Source organism: Phocoena phocoena, chromosome 3, assembly GCF_963924675.1.
Source record: "Phocoena phocoena chromosome 3, mPhoPho1.1, whole genome shotgun sequence".
NCBI lineage: Eukaryota > Metazoa > Chordata > Mammalia > Artiodactyla > Phocoenidae > Phocoena > Phocoena phocoena.
In genome coordinates this window covers 77,133,821-77,151,889 of record NC_089221.1, presented here as the reverse complement: position 1 = coordinate 77,151,889, position 18,069 = coordinate 77,133,821, and the positions used below count along the sequence as shown (strand labels likewise).

Genomic DNA, 18,069 nt, shown 5'->3' with positions numbered 1-18,069 from the left:
AGGAACGCAATTGACATTTGTATATTAATCTTGTATCATGCAACCTTGCTGTAATTGGAATTTTTTAAAAAATTGATTCTTTTGGCTTTTTCTGCATAGATAATCATGTCATTTGCAAAACAAAGATAGTTTTATTTCTTCCTTCCCAGTCTGCATAACTTTTATCTCCTTGTCTCATTGCATTAATAAGGACTTCCAGCATGCTGTTGAAAATGAGTGGTAAGAGGGAGCATCCTTGCCTTGTACCTGATCTCAGTGGGAAAGCTTTGAGTTTCTCACCATTAAGTAGGATATTAACTGTATGTTTTTATAGGTTTTTATAATCAAGTTGAGAAACTTCCCCTCTATTTCTGGTTTACTGAGGATTTTTATCATGAATATTGTTGGATTTTGTCAAATGCTTTTTCTGTGTCTATTGATATGATCATGTGATTTTTAAAAATTCTGTTGATATGAAGGATTATATTAATGGATTTTTGAATGCTGAACCAACTTCATATACCTTGGCTGTTGTCTTAATTTGTTCAGTCTGCCATATGAAATATCACACACTGGGAAGCTTATAAACAGTAGAAATTTATTTCTCACAGTTCTGGAGGCTGGAAGTTTGACATTGGGGTGCCATGGTCAGGTGAGGGCCCTCTTTTGGGTTGCAGACTTCGCATTGTATCTTAACATGGTGAAGGAGCTAGGGAGCTCTGTGGGATCTCTTTTACGAGAACAATAATCCCATTCACGAGGGCTCCACCCTCATGACCTAAGCACCCAAAGGTCCCACCTCCTACCAGCATCACATTGGGCATTAGGATTCCAACATGTGAATTTTGAGGCAGTGTAAACATTTAGACCATAGCAGTCATGGTGTATAATTCTTTTTAAAAATATGTTCTTTAATTCTGTTTCTAATATTTTTGTTAAGGACTTTTGTGGCTATGTTCATGAGAGATATTGGTCTGTAGTTTTCTTATATTGTCTGCTTTTGGTTGTAGGGTCCTTTAATACTTTAAAAAACATATACATGTGTTATCTCTATAATTTAAAAAGTTAATTTCAATAATAACAAGAGTAGTATATGGCAGTGCTTCTCCAACTTTAATGTGTATATGAACCACTGAAGAATCTTATTAAAAACAGATTTTGATTCAGTAGGTCTTGGGTGATATCTGAGATTGTCTGTTGCTAAAGAACTTTCATGATAAGCTGATGTTGCTAGTCCTAGAACCATACTTTGAGTAGCAAAAGGTATACAGTAAGTCCAATGAAGGGCGCAATAGTTTTTTTAAACCAAAATAATTAAATTGAAACAGTGGTTGAATTAAAAAATTTATTTATACTTAATGGCTAACGAGGGTTTAGAAGCTATCCCTAAAAAGTCATTTTATGATAATTAAGCACTACTTGGATTAAAAAAAAAAACCTGACAAGAAAATTAACGACTTAATGTCCAGGGCTGGAGAGGGATGAAAGTCTATGACATGAGTCTTAATTTGCTTCTGGAGATCAATACTTAGCATCATTAACAAGATCAATGTAACAGTGTAGCTTAGAATAAAAGAGATTTTAGTTTTTTCTTGAATATTCTCTAATTCCTCTCTGAAAATTGCCGGGTTTTCAATCCTGACCAATGCTAGGAAACATGAGTATAATATTTACCGATGTTGTCATTTATCTATTGGTTAGTTCATTCCTTTGTCCTTCCATATTTATTAGACACCCATTTTGTGGTGCTGAGTAAAGGAAGAGAGCATGTGCTGCTCCCTGAGTTCCCAACCATGCCTGGACACCCATAAAACTGAATTTCTATCAGGACACGAGCCTGGGACGTACAAGTCTGCAAAATGCAAAAGTTTGATCTGTTTTTTTTCAAGAGGGGGAACATCTCTAAGAATTACAGGCTATTTAACTTTAATAAGTTGGTTAAAAATGGAATGCAGTAGATTAATTTATGATAAATTGAAAGTATATTTAGTTTTTAATTTACTTAAAAATTTTAAAACTTTCTATTTTATTTCTAACTCTACAAGTAACATAGATATTGTTTTTATAGCAATTAAGTAAATAAATGGGGACAGATAAGTCTCTTGAATACTTCCCTCAACCCCAGTCACTATGCATTAAATATAATGTATATATGTATGCATGTGTATGTATAAATGTACATTACAGATAGATTGAGAAAGAGGTCGCTACATAAATACATACATGAGTGGGTGTGAGTGTGTGATGTTTCTACATAATTAGTGTCTATACTGTACATATTCCACAACTTGATTTTTTTCATTAACATGTCTTAGAGATCTTACTGTGTTAGTCCGTAAAGATTTACCTCGTTGTTTCTAACTGCTATCCAGAATCCCTATTTAACTATTGCCTGGTAGATGATCATTTATGTTGCATCCAGCTTTTGCTCTTACCACTAGGTACACTGCATTGAACCTCCCTGTGCGTGCCTCGTTGTGCCCACCTGTGTGGGCATTTCTATCAGGTAAACACTGAGTAGTTAGACTGCTCTGTTTTAGGTTATACACCTTTTATGTTTTGTTAGATACTTCTAAATTGCTGTTAATTTGTGTAGATCTAATCTTATTGATATTGCAAAGTATTAAATCTTAAAAGTGGTCTTTGAAAAACAACTTGTTCCTGCTCAGTTTAATTTCCTCAGTAACAAACCATAGCCCTGGAGATAAGGAGGGGGAGAAAGAAAAGCAATATATTTGAAGCGAAGCTTTGGATTTGAATTAATAATTTTCTTACTAGTGAGATTTAGAAAACTGCTTTGAAATATACAGTGGTCAGACACCCGGTTAGCTGGACTGCCCAAACCCAAAGCCAGTAATCAATAAAGTAGCATCAATCTGAGGGTCGTTATTGAAGTTCCTCTGGTTTTACTCTTAATTAAAAAAATTGAACAGAATAAAAAGCAAGCTTAATAAAACTGAACATTTCTTAAGAATAATGGGGACATTGGGCTGTTTTGAAGAAGTGACCATTAAAAGTAGAATCTTCCTCATTGGTGATGCCATCCAGTGATTTATTTCATTTATGTTTAGACTGAATTCAATCAGCAGGTAACTGGCTCTCCTGGCTGGATGCTTTCCGCCCCCAGCTCTTCCCAACCCTTCTCCACCTGGCTCCTCATTCTGTGGTCCAGTGCAGACATACCCGCCTTCACTGTTCATACTCAGGCTATTAGTGCTAAGTCTATGTTTCTTACAGAACTCCTTCATAATCTTATGGATTATATCTGTTCTTTTTCCCCTCTCTCTTCACTCGTCATTGGACTGCTTGAGGATTGAAACCATGAATTGTCCATTATTGTAGTCCCAGCGGGCAGCACTGAGCTTAGGAGCCTAGTGGTGAAGGATGTGAACTTCAGACAGATCCGTGTGCAAACTTCAGCTCTGCCACTTTCCAGCTCTGTGTATTCTTGGGGAAGTTGCTTGCGACAGTGATGCTTCAGTTGCCTTATCTGTAAATTGGGGCTTGTCTACCTTAAGAGATTGTTTGGCGAGGATTCATTTTAATATCTGAGTGCTTGGCACAGTATAAACAATGAAATGATAACTGCTGTTATTATTATTGTCATTGTTGAAATATAGTTTAAGAAGAACTAAGTAAGAAAAACTCTTAAGGTTATGTAAAAGAGGGCTAATGTATTTAAAAAATGTAACCCAAATTTCCCAGTCTCTCTTATTTTCTAATAAAAGGAATAGATATGAGTTACTTTCGTTTTCATCTAGAATAAGCTGTATCTCTCTGCATTTATTTAGCACAGACTTAGGGATCTCAATGCAAAATATATTTAGGTTTCCAAGATGTATGTTTTATCAGGCACTTCAAAATTTGACACTTACTCTTAATAATGATGAAAATATTCAGGAATGAACAAGCACCCTGAGTACCTCAGTGGTCTCCTATTTGGCCCAAGGTAGCAATTTCAAAAAGGTGAGGGATCACATCTAAAGAAAACAAATGAACATTTTTAGAATGCGATCTCCTAGCTGGCGTACTCATCTTCCCAGATCTTTAATTCTCCTTTGGGAATTAACTCATATATCACTCTAGTTTCTATAGGTATAAAGTAGTCTTTGCACCATGAGCTATAATGCTACCATGGAAATCTGGGTCTAGGAATTATGATTTACCTCTTAGCTTAGGCATTTTTTGCCTACTCTTCACCATGTTGTTTATTTCAGACAGCCTCTGTGCTCTTTTAACAGGGCATCTGGATTCAAACCTATACCTTTTATAGTGTCTGCCTGTCAAATTGGTACTGCTTCTGAAACCCTTTCTCCTCCCTCCTTTCCTTCTCTGATTTTATGTGCATCCTTTAATTCTCTCTTTCCTTCTAGAAAAACGCAGGTCACCAACAGAACCCCTTTCTAAAAGCATTCTGCCCAGGGAGCTGCATTTCCTGTGCTCTCCACCATTGCCAAATATCTCCTGCTTTCTATTTTCTCTTGTCTCCTGTCACAATAGTCTCTCTCTTTTTATTCTTTTAGGAATAGATATGAAATATTATCTCTTTTAGAAGAGTGAATTTTTATTTTCACATCCCCTCTGAGCTCTTGTGGGTAGTGGTAACAGGAAAGCAGATGTTGTATATAGAAATTGTCATCTCCAGTCAAGTTGTCTCTGTGATAAAACTTGAGATTCTGTGAGGCCGCTGTGTCCTGGAAATGTCATAAGCAAGAACTTCTCTGCCGTTGATCATTCCGAATCCCTGGACTGTATTATTCTAGGGTGTGCTGTGAATAAGGACACTCTTGGTGCCATTCCCTGTACTTTGATTGCCTGCCATCTCTCAGTCTTGAGATTCAAGGTCTCGAAGTCCTGGCCAGACTCCACCTCATACTTCTGCTGCTGACAAATGAACCAACCTGCCTTTCTATTTTGAACCATCTCTGAAAGCTTTCCAACTGTTTCTTATTGCCAAGGTCTCTGCCCCCATTTGAAAGCCTTAGAAGTCTTGCCTTTTCCCTTCCATCCATCTGGCCTCATTTGATGAATGACCACCCTCATGGCTAGGTCTCAGTTTCTTTGGGTGCTATTTTATGTGTTCAGAAAGTTCCTTTCCATGCCATTCACCTCCTGCCCTGATCCAAGGCCCAAACGTAGAGCGGGCTATTTTGGTTGCTTTTTCCTCTTGGAGGGTTCCGGCTTAGGCATGACCCTGAACGTGGAATTTTATTTTCTTTCATGTAGGTGCCGTAAGAGTCATTGTTATCTCTAAGATACTAGTTAAAAACTAAGGTATTGGATAGTGATTGTACATATTCCTGAACACCTTCATAAGATAGGAGATTTTTGATAACAGACCCTAAGAAGGAAACTCTAATGATGGAAAGCCAGTGAATTGAGTATTTTAAAGGGTGTCTTACTTGTTTTTCCCTCAAATCATGCCTATGGGTACCACCTGATCATAATATAAGCCCCTGCCCTCCCCTTTCCTTCATACAGCTTCAAGTTCCCGTTCACAGTAACAGATAACTTCTCAAGGCAGTGGAGTGGGTGAGGCAAGTTGTAGGGAGCCAGACTGCCTGGGTTTGAATCTCACCGTGGCTACTTATTAGGTGTGTGATTTCAAGTGACATGTTTTAATCTGTTTCGTAATTTCCCCATGAATAAAATGGGCATGATAATATTACCTACCTCAGAATGTTCTTAGGTAGATTTTATATAAGTTAAAATTTACCAGGCTTCCCTGGTGGCGCAGCGGTTGAGAGTCCGCCTGCCGATGCAGGGGACACGGGTTCGTGCCCCGGTCCGGGAGGATCCCGCATGCCACGGAGCGGCTGGGCCTGTGAGCCATGGCCGCTGGGCCTGCGCCTCTGGAGCCTGTGCTCCGCAACAGGAGTAGACCATAACAGGGAGAGGCCCGCGTACCACAAGAAACAAAAACAAAAACAACAACAACAACAAAATCTACCTTATTATTATCTTGAACTGAAATAAGAAAACGCACTCCTAAGTATCTGGGCTGTAGCTGATAAAAGACTAAAATTTTTTCTTAAGTTATGTACATTTATCACATCTTTTATTCTCTGCCTGTATGCTCCTTCTGTGTTTGTCCATGTTAACAGCTCATAGTTTATCCTAGAGAACATTGGATGGCGAACATGTTCCATATAAATATTACTTCGTAAAGGCTTTTCAGTGATCTTGGTGATAAAGTGCGCATTGTCTTGGGTTTGCAAGGCTTTCAGAATATTTAAATCCTATAGTCTTAATCAGCCTGATTTAACTCTGTGTATTTGGTCTATTTGTTAACTTCATCCAATGCTTTTAATGTAAATATAATCTGTTTTCCCAGAATGGTGAGGCTTGAGCGAGGTCATCTATGAGTGAAAACCCTTTGTAAACAGAAGCATGCTACGCAGATATAAAATATATTAATAATAGCCTTATGAACTCACAAAATAATGAGTTATCTTCAGGTGAAAATAAGGCAGGTGTGGTTAGATTCATGTACTCATAAAAGCCTTGAAGATGATAAAAAGCACATGAAGTTTGCCTCTAATTTGTTGATCAATGACTATGGTTACTTATTTGCTTGTAAGTATTTCAGATATTTAACTTTAACCATGCTTGACGTGATTTTTAAAATGTATCAAGTTTAGGAGAGCATAATTTTGTTGCCCTCTAATATTTATTCGGGTAGAACTCACTTTAAAGTTTTGAGGAAAGTGACTACTCTCCTTCGAAAACTCAAGGTAAATCCACTTAAATGACAGGTGAAATGTTACATGCTTTACATTTGATGATACTTTATTCTAAAGATTCTAGTTTCTCCAGAAACTAGAGGCCTCAAGAATCCCAGCATTGGGGAAAGTAGCATTGAAGGTCTAACTCGCATGTTGAGCACCAGTTGAAGCCCTACAGATGGACTCAGTGTTACGCAAGGTCCATACAGCAAAACAGACAGCTTTGCAGCCCTCTCGGGGCACACTGAGTGATGGCATTCTTTCCAGTGGCAAGGGAAAATACAGCAGGTTGGAAGTCCGAGCCGATGTCCTAAAGGAAATTTTCCCCAAAGATACAGCCAATCTTGGTGCAATTAGTGACAACGCAAGTACTCGTGCTCTGGCCGGTTCCATAATCAGTTCCCACAACCCACAGGACAGAGAATACAACAATATGGAGATCCAAGTGGATAGTGAAGCCAAACCAAGCCACTATCAGCTGGAAGCAGCATGGAGGACTCACTCCATGTTCATGTGCACATGGCGGAGAATGAAGAAGGCGGAGGTGATGGTGGTGATGGTGGCGGCGATGGCAGTGGTGAAGAGGAGACCCCCCTGCAGACACCAAAGCTGTGAACAGAAAGACTGCCAGGCCAGCAGACCTTGGGGCACTAACCTGGCCCAGCCCAGAGCATCCGCAGTGACCTGGAGAGCTCCGATACGCAGTCCGACGATGTGCCAGACATCACCTCAGATGAGCGTGGCTCCCCTGGCTGCCAAGCCGCAGCCCCTCAACACCCAGAGCCTCAGGTGCGCCGAGCCCAAGTGCGCCTATGAACCTCTCTGCCCCAGCTGAGGGGACAATGTCTTGAAGCCAGAAGATACAGAAGCCAGAGTATGAAGTGGAATGAATGCTCCTGAGAAGCACACTTGTAACTGCATCTTTTGGAATTTTTTCTGGGGGGCAGGGATTTACGTATTTTATTTCAGAGATTCTCTGGTCACAGGCTTTCCCCAGGGGAATTCTGAGAAATTTGCAATTTCTTACCAGATGAAACATGGAAACTTTGCCCTTAGTTCCACCCCGCATCCCCTTTGCCCCCCACCCTTTTTTAGTTTTAATTTGTTGTTTAAACTGCTGGTGGCAATCCGTGAGGTGTGTCGAAGAGTATACAGATGTATGTGTGTATATTGTATGTATGCTAAGATATTACTGAAGGGCACATTTTAATAAAGATTTCTGTCGTAAAAAAGAAACCACAAAAAAACCTTACCTGCCCACGTTCTCCGCTTCCATTCCCTGCTGCCCCTTGCACGCGCTGGTACTCCTGCCTGGCAAGCGAGCAACTTTTTAAAAAAATAAATTTATTTACTTATTTATTTATTTTTGGCTGCCTTGTGTCTTAGTTGCTGCTCCGGGGCTTCTCATTGCAGTGGCTTCTCTTGTTGCAGAGCCCGGGCTCTAGGCACACGGGCTTCAGTATTTGTGGCTTGTGGCACACGGGCTTAGCTGCTCGGCGGCCTGTGGGATCTTCGCGGACCAGGGATCGAACCTGTGTCCCCTGCATTGGGGGGCAGATTCTTAACCACTGAGCCACCAGTGAAGTCCTAGCCTATTCACTAGCCTATTCACTATCAGAAGATCTTACCAGCAAATATCAGTGCATTCCCTCAAGATGTCTCTGCTGATATGGAAAAATAGGAAGGAAATATCACTAGAACCATAATAGGCCTGTATAAACTTTGGCTTCACTGTTGACACAAACAGCCATTGTGTTCTTAAATCCTCTGACACCCTTTAAGTATCCTAGGAAGCCTGATAATCGCAAACATGTAAGCTAAAATAAAATCTGCTTTATTTTATGGTATATGGTTTTAAATGATTTTTCAAGATGTATAAAAGCATTTGTCAACTTCTGTTAATTTTTTATTAAAATCAAAACTTACCCCCTTGATTGTAACATCTTTACATGTACATTTACAGATGTATGTATACATATTTACACTTTCATTGTATTGTATACATATTTATACTTTCGTTGTATCCTAAAAGAGATTTGGAAAAGGTTAAGATAAATAACATGTGCATAATAAAACTCATGAATTTCTACTAGACAATACTCTAGAACTTGGAAAAGAAAAGGAAATAGATTTGCTCAAAAAGAGGCTAATATAATTATGTCATGACCAGCTGATTTATTTGACCCTTAGCTTCTTGGAAGCCAGGAGAAAAATGGAAGTAGTCTGAGTTATATATTCTCAGTATCATAAAGGAAAAAAAAGTCAAATTCTTAATGTATTATATTTAAATGTGGTTTTATATACATGATTTATCACACATTGGAAAAGACTAACGCAAAACATGTGTCTGTTTTACTAAATTTATATTTGTAATTACCTTGCTTAGGGTAATGTGAAAAGTTTTTTCATTCCCTGGGCATACTTTATCTGTGCACACAATTTTGGGTAGCAGAAGGGTATGGGTGATAGGGAAAATTTTACCATAGAGAAAAGAGTGAAAATTTTGAGTGTATCTAATTTTTAGAATATTGGCCTTATAGATAGGATTCTGACTTTCATAGTAACTAGCTGTCGCAACAATTGGGAAGTAAGGTTGAATGAAAAGAAATTGATTTTAAAGTTTGGAATTTGTCTAGAGAATGAAAACCTGTATCTTTAACATAGCTATTTGGAATTTGATTCCCAAAGCTCTGGTCTCTCTAAAATCTTAGCCTAGGAAATTCTTCTTTATTTCAATAGGAGGGGAAGACAAATGGATTACTCACTATACTAATGCACTCGTAACATATTTGAAAAAATTAAACAAAGGAAAGCAACTCATAGAGACTCATAACTGAGAGGCATGGGATGAATAAGAAGGTGTAGTGGTAGAAAAGAAAAACAGATTTCTTCTTTGGGTGAAACGATGAAGACTCTGGCAGATGGCTTTCTGGATTAATAGCCTCCTTTACAGATTCATATGTGATAGAAGGTAATGTAAATATAGATTGGCTTATACTCTTGTATTTTCATTAGCGTTATTAAACCTTCTGTTTGAAACCTAAGGGCACATAAAAGTTTCTTTTAAAAAAGCTTTATTCTGTGTAAATTAACTTTTAGTCTAAACACAAGTATTTTTAATGTGAACCCTGGCATATTTTAGTATATCATGATGAGTAGATTTTATATTTTCATTATGACAAGTAAAATGAAAAGAATAGAGAACATGAACTTAACAATTTGTATTTATTTTTATTAGGTACTTTGTTCTTCAGAATCAAATAACTTGTAATAAAGTTGTAAGAATTCATAACTAGCTGTACGTTGTTTAACCGTGCAAGACTTTCCCTTATATTTGACTCATGCTGGTTCACACCATTATCATCCTCCATAAAACCAAATATATAAGTTAATTCTCAATTTCTCTTGGAGTTTTGCACGTTTCAGAATTGTAGTCTCACAGAGGAGTTTTATTGTTGGTTGCTTATGTTGTCAAAACAAGAGTTAATTCTCAAACTTTATCAATTATCCGTGTAGTAAATCAGTCTCTTCCGTCAAATTTCTTCTCAAATATATATCAAATAGCATTTGTATAGTACTGAAGACATGAAACATGCTTTGTGTCTTAGGTGTGTTCATTCATTTATTGATTCTCCAAATGGTCTTGATAGGGAAGGAATTATTTTTATCCCTCTTTTTCCAGTAAGGAAACTGAGAAGCAGGCAGCTAGTAAGTGACATGTATTTCAGGTTTCAACAGCTCAACTCTTTTCTGGGTTTCATATCAAAAGTTAACACTTAAGTCTATTTGCTCCCAATTTTGCATGGGAGGAGATTAAAAAATCAATGTCTATGGAATATGTGTCTAAAAAGAAGAGGTTTAGTGGGAAAAAAAACACATAAATAAATAAATATATAATCAATACATAGTTGATTAACCATGTTATGTTAGTTTCAGGTGTACAACAAAGTGATCAGTTATACATATATGTGTATTCTTTTTCAGATTCTTTCCCCATTTAGGATGTTACATAATATTGAGCAGAGTTCCCTGTGTTACCATATCATATGATATTTGTTTTCCTCTGTCTGACTTACTTCACTTAGTATGATAATCTCCATGTCCATCCATGTTGCTGCAAATGGCATTATTTCGTTCTTTTTAATGGCTGAGTAATATTCCATTGTATATATGTACCACATCTTTATCCATTTATCTGTCAGTGGACATTTAGGTTGCTTCCATGTCTTGGCTATTGTAAACAGTGGTTCAATGAACATTGGGGTACGTGTCTCCTTTCGAACCATGTTTTTCTCCGGATATATGCACAGGAGTGGGATTGCTGGATCACATGGTAGCTCTATTTTTAATTTCTTAAGGAATCTACAGACTGTTCTCCATAGTGGTTGTACCAATTTTGGTGTATTGTTTTTGATAGTGCAGAACTGGTTCTCTCAATTGGATAACTGACTCCAGAATAATTGAGTTCTGTCATTATATTCAGCACCTCAGACATCATTTTCTCATGTCTTAATTTTTTTTTTTAAATTAAGTTAATGACATGATTTCTTAGAAGTGACTTCTCTGTAGGCTAATTGGAGATTCTAAATGTCTGGGCATCAAAATTCAGTGGCAATTCCAGAAGACATAAATGGTGGAGAGCTGGTTGTATCCTTTCCAGATTTTCCTTCCAGGCTGTAGTGTGCCACTGGCATGCTTGTGTTAGAATCAAACTCTGCTTTAAAACACAGCAAAATTGAGGCAGTTGAAGGCCATTAATAAAAGGCTGATAGCTTCATCTTCTAAGCTTACTTTTCTCTGGAATATACTTCAATCTCTTTGTGTATTATGTCTCTCCTGCCAAGCATGGATATTAAAGCCACCAATCAATATTTTCCATATCATTTAATCTCCTAGTCTGTTGATTCTCTGGAAGTGCACAGTCGGGAGGACATGATAAGTTAGGTGTTTTCTGAACCGACAAGTTTGTTTATTTATTTAAACCTTAAACACTAATTACACATATGTGGAAAAATGCAAATTATAGCTTGTGAAAATTACATCATCATCAACAGTATTACCGAAGTGTAAGCTTTAGGGTTCCTATTCCCCACACACCCTATGGTGTGGAGAGATGCTGTAACAGAAAAGGGGCTTTATCTCTCAGTGATTTCAAGGCTTTCTTGTTTTTCCCCAGTTTTATTGAGATATGATTGACATGTAACATTGTGTAATTTTAAGGTTTACAGTGTGCTGATTTGATACACATATATATATTGCAAAATGGGTACCACAGTAAGGTGAGTTAACGTAGCCTTACCTCACATAGTTACCATTTTGTTGTTGTTGTTATGGTGATGACATTAAAGCTCTACTCTTACAGAATTTTTCAAGTATACCAGTATCATTAACTATAGTCACCATGCTGTAATTGGATCCCCAGAACAAATCTTGTAACTGAAAGTTTGTACCCTTTGACCTACATCTCCCCATTTGAGAAATTTGAGGGTTTGCCTCAGCCCCTGGCAACCACCATTCTATTTTCTGTTTCTATGAGCTTGAAGTTTTTAGAGTCCACATATGAGATAGATCATACCTAAATTTACCTAAATTTTACATCTGCCAATGGTGCCTTCCCATTGAAGGTTGTTTCAGTTTTTGGATACGATATATAAAGCTGTCACAATTAACAGCTTACAAGTTTTTGTGTGAACGTACATTTTCATTTCTCTGCTATAAATTGCCCAAGAGCACAGTTGCTGGGTCATAGGGGAACAGTATGTTTAAAGAAACTGCCCATCTATTTTCCAAAGTGTCTGTACCATCTTACATTTTCAGCAGCAGTGTATGAGTGACCCGACTTCTCTACATCCTCATCAGCCTTTGATGTTGTCACTATTTTTTACTTTAGCCATTCTTAAAGGTTTGTAGTGGTATCTCATTGTGGTTTTAATTGTTTCCTTAATGGCTAAAGCTGCTGAACATCTTTTCATGTGCTTATTTGCCATCTGCTTATCTTTTTTGATAAAATATCTCTTCATGTCCTTTGTCCATTTTCTGTTTGGATTGTCTGTTTCTTTCCTGTTCAGTTTTGAGAATTCTTCATATTTTCTAGATACTAGAACTTTATTAGATAGGAAGTTTGCAAATATGTTCTCCTGTCCACAGCTTGTCTTTTCATCCTCTTATACAGGTCTTTCACAGAGCAAAACTTTTAATTTTGCATAAGTCCATTTTATCAGTTTTTCCTTTTACTCGGCTTGGTTTTGGTGTCATCTGAGAACTGTTTGCTTAGCCTTAGATCTCAAAGTTTTTTCCAGTGTTTGTTTCTAAAATGTGTTTTTTCTAAAGGCTTTATGTTTTTACATTTTATATTTAATCTGTGATCCATTTTGTATAAATTTTTGTATTAGGTATTTAAGCCTTAGGTCGAGGTTCATTTTTTTTCTTTTTTGCCTAAAAATGGCCTATTGATCTAGCACTGGTTTTGAAGTGGCTGTCCTTTTATTGAATTTCATTTGCATCTTTGTTAAAACTCAGTTAGTGTATTTTGTGGGTCTATTTCTGGGTTCTCTGTTCTCTGCCATTGATCTGTTTTCTATTCCTCCACCAATAGTGCACTGACTTGACTATTGTATCTACATAGTAAACCTTATTATCAGTTAGAGTGATTTTTCTCTCCACTTTATTCTTATTACCATTGTTTTAGCTATCCTAGGGCCTGTGCCTTTCCATATAAATTTTAGAGTAAGCTTGTCTGTGTCTACAGAGATGGGATCTTGATGGGAATTTTGACAGGAATAAACCTATATATCAATTTGGGGAGAATAACGTTTTACTATGTTTAGTTTTCCAATCCATGAGCAAGGTGTGTCTCTCCATTTATTTATCTTTGTTTTGGTTCATCAGCATTTTGCAATTTTTAACATAAGATCCCATACATGATTTGTTATTTTTATACTTAAATATTTAATTTTTTGAAGTGATTCCAATTAGTATTATGGCTTAATTTCAGTTTCTGCAGATTCATTGTTAGAAATGTAATGGATTTCTGTGAGTGATCTTGTATCCTTGCAACCCTGCAAGCGTTAGAAACGTTCAGAATTAAAGTGTTTTATTTCCTGAAAAAAATGTGTCAAGAGTATTTTGAACAGTGCTTGCCACTTTCTTCTCATTGTATAACCTGTGATACAGAGTGAGCAGCTTCTTTATCTTGACAAATTGTCATACTCTTTTCTAAGTTTGGATCAGCTTCCAATGTTTTATCCTTTGTGCCTTCAGTGTCGTAAAATACTTCTGAGAGTGACTTTAAGGGGAAGTTTTCGGCAAGTGTGACCTCTGGGACATCTTCACCTTTCCATCACAACCACTGTTCTCATTTATGTCAATAGCTGTACTTGACTAAGTTCCTCTAGCTGCCTGTCTAGAGTCTCCCCAGTGGTGGCAGTGTCAACATTTCCACAGTCAGCTATTTCTTCTATAATCTCATTTATATTTGATTAAAGTTTCACTTCCAATGATGCCATTGTTTGTTTCTCTAATACCTTTTCATCTTTCTTGGCCAATTCTCTCTTCCACTTACTCATTTTTGTAAGATGTCACATGAGTTGACCAGTGGGAGACTAGGAGGCATCAAAAGTACATTCTTTCCTATCTGTGGATGAACTGAAGAGCAGATACACAGTGACCAGTCACTAACAGACATAAAAAGAAGTGATGTGATTAGTTACTGATCACGATGCACATGTTTTTTTACACTGATTTGTGACCTGAGGGCCTGGCAGCAAAATTTGTGCTCTATACAATTACTTACAGTTAATCTATCATGGTAACTGAAGTGTGAACTATGTTATTGAGGAACTGCTGTTTTTAACTAAACCATGATCACTGAACCCCATGCATGTTGGAACTGTGCAAAGTGATGACTGCCTCTGTGTGTGTGTGTGTGTGTGTGTGTGAGTGTGTCTATAATGTCAAGATGTGTGATAATTGCTGTGAAGTAAAACGAAGAGGGAATGGGGATATTAAATGTGAGTGGGAAGTGCTGTTTTATATCATTACGGAAGACCTCTTCATGAGCTAACTTTTGAGCAAAGAGACCTGAGTGAAGTGATTAACTAAACTAACACACCATTGTAAAGCAGTTATACTCCAATAAAGATGTTAAAAAAAACAAACAAACCTACAAAATAAATAAATAAATAAAACATTGCTAAGGTCAGGGAGAGGAAAGTCTATGATAGGGAGTTTGGACTTTACGCTTTGTATAATGGAGAGCCACCAGAAGGTTTTAAGCAGAGGTGTTATGTAATTTTATCTGCATTCTTAGGTCATTCTGGCAGCTGAAGTAAAAACTGATTGCAGGGCAGCTATGGAAGCAAGGAGACCCATTGAGAGGCTTTTTTTTTTTTTTTTGCGGTACGCAGGCCTCTCACTGCTGTGGCCTCTCCCGTTGCAGAGCACAGGCTCCGGACACGCAGGCTCAGCGGCCATGGCTCACTGGCCCAGCCGCTCCGCGGCATGTGGGATCTTCCCGGACCGGGGCACGAACCCGTGTGCCCTGCATCGGCAGGCAGGCTCTCAACCACTGTGCCACCAGGGAAGCCCTGAGAGGCTTTTGTGAGAGAAACTTATGGTTTGGATCAGGGTCTTAGCAATGGATATGGGAGAAAGAGGTCAGCTCCAGGATATATCCTGAAGACAGACTGAGCAGACTTGTTATTGGATTGGGTGTCAGCTATGAGGAAAAGACAAGACTTAAAGATCATTCCTAAGTTTTTGGCTAGGACAAGTGAGGGTATGATAGCATCACATGCACAGATGGGGAAGATGAGGAGGCAATGGATAGGAATAGAGGATATAAAGTTCTCTTCCAGATATAAGTTGAAATGCCTATTACCACCTATTTAGAACTCAAGGAGGAGATGGGGGCTAGAGATACAAACTTGGGATTCATCGATATATAGATGTTATCTAAAACCAAACTGGATGAGATCATATAAGTAGTGACTGGAGAACAAGAGATGGTTATGGACTGTACCTTGTGAAATAGAGAGGAGAAATCCAGCAAGAGATTACAGAAAGGCAGCCAGTGAGGCAGTGGGGAACCAAAAAGGCATAGTGCTCATAAACTAAATTTTGATAGTGTTTCAAGAAAGACGAAGTTGCCCGTTTTGTCAAAATGCTCCTAAATGGTCAGGGAACGTGGACTAGTTAACCACTGAATTTGTAGTATTAACCGGGGTTGTCTTGTAGTATTAATAGAGCCTAGAGGCCACCCGGAATGCCTGAGGACAGACAGGGTGGTGAGGAAATGGAGACAACAGTATAAACCACGTCTTCAATGAGATTTGTTCGAAAAGGGAGAAAAGAAAAATGGAGTGCTCTTTGTTAGGTCTACGGAGAGGTTATATATGTATATATATTTTTTCCATTTCAGAATACTATGTTTGTATGCGTGAGTTTAGTCACCAAAGGTTAGTGAAGCAACACCAGACCTTCAACAACATGGTTCACATTTCCGTTGCCACAGTATGTTACCTGAGATGAAAGTACAGACTTTGTAGCTACCCCTCCAGTCCACAGATCATGACAGCTTTTGCAACTCTTCCCTTGAGTCTTCAGTGTGCTAGTCTACCTCATCAGATTTTGGACTTGCTAAGCCTTCACAATCACATGAGCCAATTCCTTGAAGTGAATGAATCTCTCTCTCTCTCTTTATAATATACACACACACACACACTCACACTACACACACACACTACACACACACGTACATCTTGTTGGTTCTGTTTCTCTGGCTAATACAGGTACTATATATGTATTATGTACAAGTATTATATGTGTATGCATATCTTCTTCTTTTTTTTTTTTTTTTTAATGAAAGCTCAGTGGAGACAAGGGCTTTTCATTACTCATTGTTATGTGCCCCAAACCTAGAATGTTGAGCTGGGCATGCTCAACAAATATTTGTGAAAAATACAAATTTTATTAATTGACATAAAAAAGTTTCTGAGTCCTTTCACATCAACTAGCTCACTTGATTTTTCAAGGGTACAATAAGGTGTGTAAATAAGAGTCACCACTACTTTACAGAGAAGAAATGTAGACCAGCACCATCCCATCAGGTAGGAGTGGGTGGGGCCTCTGAGGCTGTCCTGAGGACACTGTATTTATGTAGAGGAAATGTGGCCTCAAGAAGGCATTTCCCCTTAGCTTAAAATGCAATTGTACTGAAAGTCTGGACTTAGCCAGAAGCTATTTCAAGTAGTCTTTACCAAAAGTCATCCGTGAGAATTCTTTGGAATTTGATTTGAAAGTAGATTTTTCTATGATATGGGAGTCAGGGGATTTTTGGTGTGGTAGAAAGAGGATATTGCTTTGGCGATTCTTCTAGTTTCTTCCATGGGCTACCAATTTGAAATCTTCTGTTTTCTCCTCAACTAAAACTATAGCTTCATGAAAGAATAAAATTGAAAGGGACCGGTATTTGTTGAACACAGGTACTAAGCAGCCACACTAAATGAAAAACTGAGTCTAAGAACAGGAGGTTGGTTTAAAGCTTCTTGTGCCATTTCCTGCATGTTTTCTCTGCTGAAAGGCAGTGAGTGTTCAAAGCTATCCCTCTTAGTTTAAAACTCACCTGACAGTAATGAATCGTGTCAGCTGAGGAAGGTGTTAAGAGCTGAAGGGGTACCAAGTGCTTGTCTTCAACATTGAGGAATGAATTACAATCTCACAGGAAAATTTTTCACTCAGAATTTTAATTAAAAAAAATAGTTTATAAGCACAACATGAGTTTAATTCTATATTTTTCCCACTATGTCTGAAGGGCAAGTGTTCTCTTGTATTATTTTCTGCAATGGTATGAAAATTCTTTACTAAACCATGGATCTTATGCCCTTTTCTCCTCACTTACCAAAACTTAACAGTTATCCCAATATGATAATAAATGTTGAAGTAAGGAAGACAGGGAGACAACATAGGAAAAAATAAAGGAGAGTGCAAAGTATGGCTAATGCTATGGAAGTAGAAAAATCCAGATGGCTTTCTAATAACTGAATAAAATGTGTACGTGAACTTTGTAAATATCCTGTTGGTTTGTAGAAGCTTTCTTTTTTTTATTTTAAAATAATTAAAAAATGGTAACTGCCAATCTATTGAGTGCTTACTTTATGCTGGCTCTATTCTCAGTACTTTCCATGAAAGAACTCACAGAATCTACACAACAACCTTTGTGAAGCAGGAACCAAAACTGTCCACATTTTACATATGAACTGAATGAGGTGAGGTCGCTTATCCTCGGGCCACATCCACTTGCTGGTTAAGTGGTGAGACCAAGGTTCAAAGGCAGGCAGCAGGGCTCCAAACGGAACATTGTTAAGCA

At 37.9% G+C, this 18,069-nt stretch overlaps 1 protein-coding gene and 1 pseudogene across 3 annotated transcripts in view; both read left to right on the top strand.

Moving 5' to 3' along the window:
• Positions 1-7,584, top strand: part of LOC136121612 (E3 ubiquitin-protein ligase RNF19B pseudogene) — an 85,253-nt pseudogene extending 77,669 nt beyond the window's left edge.
• The window catches only part of MCTP1 (multiple C2 and transmembrane domain containing 1), a 533,762-nt gene that overhangs the window by 86,212 nt on the left and 429,481 nt on the right, over positions 1-18,069 (top strand). The window lies entirely within an intron of this gene.